The sequence below is a fragment of the Cyprinus carpio genome, chromosome A7, assembly GCF_018340385.1.
Source record: "Cyprinus carpio isolate SPL01 chromosome A7, ASM1834038v1, whole genome shotgun sequence".
NCBI classification, from domain to species: domain Eukaryota; kingdom Metazoa; phylum Chordata; class Actinopteri; order Cypriniformes; family Cyprinidae; genus Cyprinus; species Cyprinus carpio.
Window position 1 is genome coordinate 20,950,297 of NC_056578.1, and position 5,055 is coordinate 20,955,351.

Consider the following 5,055-nt stretch of genomic DNA (forward strand, 5'->3'; position numbering starts at 1 on the left):
GCAGAAAGAAAGTCATACAGATTTGTTAATTTTTTGATGAACTATCCCTTTTTCACTGAAGAAATCTGTGCACTTAAATACAGATAATATCCAAAGCAGTACTAACTCACTCATTGACAGTGTCAATACTGGTGCAGTGCAGTACATGCCAATTTCACACTCCGTGTGAGAGTGATTAATTCATACTTTAAGGACGTCTTCACAGAATGAGAGCAATTCTTTACACTATTCTTTCAATGAATCATGTGTGAGCTCCAGCCACCACTGAAATAATGATGGTATAATAGCAGCTAACGCAGAATGTCAGATTACCTCATATTTATAAATGTCTACCACAGAGCTATAATCTGCTGTGACAGAGAAACATGTGAGGAGCGCAGCAGCGACTCCTTCCATGTAATGCAACAAATGCAAGATTCCCCTGTTGTGTGTGCGCTGTGAATAACTGTGATAATCACGGGACAATGGCTTCATTTATCAAGCTAACCCAGCAGCCTTGTACAGTGTGATTAAAGTGCTTTGCATTTTCCAGGTTTATTTTAGGTTTTAGGGCAGGAGGAGACAGAAACGTGTATCATGGAAAAGAAGTGGTCAGCAAGGACATAATTAAAAGATAAACTAGCTTCACAAGTCTTCACACCTGTCAGTTTTTGTTTTTATATTTCTATTTTGTATGTTAGTGGCATTGCCTCAGAAAACTGAAAATGAACATTGATTTTATTTTGGTAGTTTTTGTTTCATTTTCAAAAGTTGACTACTGTTTCCAGATGCTTGCTAAATCAGTGCATTAATGTGTATTACTGTATTCCATCGTCTGTCAACCTCCTGATGAATGACTTCCTCTCATTGTCATGGCGACACAGTTACCCATTCAGCTAAATGATGATAGTCTCATTCACCCCGCCAAACAATAGCCATACCAGATGTTAAATATAGGTTTGATGACTGGAGGTAATTTTTCACATGGAAAATAGTGATGTGAAGCTTCTGTAACTGTGTGTTTCCCATGTGTATTAGCTCTTACTGTTGTAAACAAGGGATATGTGATGGATGGAAATGAGCAGATTGAAAAAGAAAAAAAGAGAAAGGGAGGATCAGAGCTACCCTTCCTGTGGGAGGACTGTCATGACCTTGAAGGTATGAGCTGGATGGAGGGATATAAAGAATGGAAGAAGATGAATCACAGCTGGAATACAAGAGGTCAGGGAGAGATTGAAACTGATTCTGCACTGATTATCATAACAGATCCCACCATTTTACCTTTTATTCTTTCTCTCTCACACCTTCACTGCATCTGAGAATGACATTCTTTACAGTATCGCTTTGGGTTGAGGAAGCTGGAAAGAGGTCTCAAGTTCAGGCTCCTTCTGTTCTGCTCATCCACAAGGTGTTTGACCTCTGTCTTTGTTAACTTGGTGATACAATGTTTTAAGTGTAGTCAATCCCAAGATCCAATAAACTAAACATTAGCTTATTTAAAACATACAGAATACATTCTGAAAATAATTGTAACTACACTACATTAAAAATGACTTGAATTTTTAAATTAATAAATTCTTTAAATATTATGTTGTGCAAAATTTATTGGAAAATACTATTAACTTGTAGGTCACAGGTTTTAAGGTTTTTTTTTTATTTATTTTTTTTAAACACTATAAACACTAAATAAATAAATAAATAAAAGTGTACTTCAGATTCAGTGACCTCGATCAACACTAGATTCCACTCAAATTGGTCACCTCTCAGGCTAAGTTGTACAGCACTATGGTAAATTGCATAAAACATTAAAGGGGTCATCGGATGCCCATTTTCCACAAGTTGATATGATTCTTTAGGGTCTTAATGAAAAGTCTGTAACATAGTTTGGTTAAAATTTCTCAATGGTAGTGTAAAAAAACAAAAACACCTTTTTTACCCTGTCAAAAACAGCTCTTTTTAGAGCAAGCCGTTCTGTAGCGTTTTCCTTTAAATGCAAATGAGTTCTGCTGACCCCACCCCTCTCTTCCCAGCAGCTCTCTGAGGGACTGTTTACTTTAACCGCATTCATCATGAAACTTGCTAATTAGCACATTATTAGGAAAGGCGATTTGCAAAGATTCATTAAAAAACCTACTCACTTCTGTTGGTGAAGCTGGTTCACGAATGATTTGCGCAAACATAGACGCATTTATGTAGAAAGGGGGCAGATTCCCTTCACAAACAAATGTAATCCACTGCATCTTCAGCGGCTCAGATGTCGGGAGTAAATGACGACTATGTTCAATAATGTTCAATAATGTAATTACATCCAACAACAAAACATCTCAATCTTTTCAAAAAAAAAAAAAAAAAAAAAAAAAACACACTGGGTGGATTTTTATCATTATAGGGTGGTTGTGTGCGCACACTGCCAACACACATTTCAGTTCAAACAACTTGTAAAGTGCATGTAGCATCCAATGACACCTTTAAACAGAAATGAATGCCATTTTCACCTCCATACATGGCTATGTGTCTTTCTATGGTTTAACAGAAGCTTTAATAGACTTTAATTACATCATCAGACTCCCATAAATACAGAAATAGATGTTGATATATACTGTAGTGGGGGGAAGGCTGTTTCCTCTAACAGACTCAGATTCAGTCCTTGATTGATTGGAGGTGTTTCATAGTTTTCAAACAGTGATTGTGTAATTTAGAATATTTAAGAATATGAATGTATACAAAGGTTTATAATCAACTTTATTTACAGGAGGCTGTAATTACAGTGGCAGTAAATGGCATGTATTAAAAATTACAACTATTTTTAAAATAGTTTTTTGTTGTGTGTAGTTTCATGGAAAAGTCATATATATATATATATATATATATATATATATATATATATATATATATATATATATATATATATATATATATTTTATTGCAGTGAGGTCTTCAAACATTGTCATTTGGACTCTATGGGAAAACAAATGTGTGAAATCAATAATCTATCCATATGCTGTAATTAAAGTGGCACTAGATGACAGGTTTTACTGCTGTTTTCAATTTTTTTTTTTAAGTGAAAAGGGGCATAACAGCAGTTATGTGGTTTGTTTATTTTTGCATTCAATAGAAATTCGAAAAGTGACAAGCATGCTCTGTAAATGCTGACACACACACACAAGCATAAGACAAATGCGTACACATGGCTTTGTCTCAACAAGTATACAGAGCTGTTGCAGTTGTTAAATAATACTAAAACAGTCTATTTCTTCATCAGATTTCTAAGGCCAATCTATTTACAGGACCCAAATGTTCTGCTCAACACCCAGAAAATGTGGCTCTCTTTCCTGGCAATATTTTGTCTTACTAGGAAGAAACAGTCATGAATGCTTCCCATATAGAGAATTATAAGGAACTGTGTGTGAGAGAGACCCCCTTCTTCTTCTTCTGTAAAGTTGAGATTGAGCCTACCTCTCAGTGAGTTCAAGCTAATACATTAATTACCTCTTTCTGTCTTTTTCCGTCTCTCTGAAGTGATGGAAGCATTCGCGGGCTGCAGGGCTGAGAGACAGACAGATTGCAGTAGTGATAATGGGCTGGATGAATGTGTGAGCCGCTGCTAATCACCTTTATCCCAAACTCCCCCCAAAGCTGATAGAGCTGTTCAACTGCCCTGACTGTGGCCTGCAAGATGGATGGCACACAAGCTGCTGTCAGTACAGACCAAACACACTCACACACACACGACTGTCTTGACAAGGAGAGGAAAAGAAGAAGATATGGGTGAGGCTAAGACATGAGCATTTTAAAATTATTGTACACAAATTTGCACACTGAAACAATAGTATGGTTATGCCCCCATTCACATTAAAATAAGATTGCTCTCCTGCCATCCTTTCCTCTGCTTTTACTATAATGTCTTTCTCTGTTTCTGTTTGTTTCTTTGTTCTCCGTATTCTCAATGGTCTATAGCTTTTGACATACGTGCAATTCATCAAATTACAGGGTGGCAGGCAAACGCTACAGGAAAAAATAACACGAGAGAAAGATTTTTATTTTTAATGCACATAAAATGTTTGTTTTTACACATTTATTTTATTGTTCAATTTTGACCATTTTATTCTAAATTTTATTTCATTTTATTATATATTCATATAGCAACCAATCAAATTATTTATTTAATTATTTATTTATTTTAACTTCTCAAAATCTTCAGAGCTGGCCTGTAGAACTGCGCTTTGAAGAAGACCAGGTGTAGATGGAGAACTGTGTTAATTCACATAAACAACACACACACACACACACACACACACACACACACACACACACACACACACACACACACACACACACACACACACACACACACACACACACACACACACACACAGTTACTTCAGACTGGAAAATGAGATTTCATAGGCTGTTAATACTGTTCAATTGGCACAGGTTTTCATCTTTCAACACAACTGTGTTCATAAAGAAGAAGTACAGAACAACGAATGTGTTTCTGCTTGTACAATATGAGTAATGGCTATTTCATGCTTAATATGCGTTAAACAGGGTCAGCAAATTAAACTAGCCCCCAGAAACCTCTCTATTTTTATTTATGATTGAAAAGAGTCTTTATCAGTTCCATCACAGCGAAAAGCAAATCTGTTTATTTTTATTTGTCAAAATGCACCATGCTAGAAATGAAGTAGATTGGTCATTACCCTGATTTCCAGAGGGGTTTCCAAGGGTTTCCATAGTGTTGGTAGAGTGTTAATTGCTTCTCTCTATGTTTCATATGCTCACATGCCTCCCTGTTTAATAGCCCGGTATTAGCACTGTGACTTGTGCTGTTTAGCTGCTCTGTGTCTGGAGTTCAGCGAGCCGGTTTTAATTAATGGAAGGTCAACACCTCAGTACACACAGACATAGGTATAAGGTACCTGTAGCACACTGAGGGAATCAATGACCGTTATTTAATACACACACACACATGCATGTTTGTTTTTGTGAATTGTGGGGACATTCCATAGGCATAATGGTTTTTATACTGTACAAACTGTATGTGCTATTGCCCTACACCAACCCTACACCTAACCC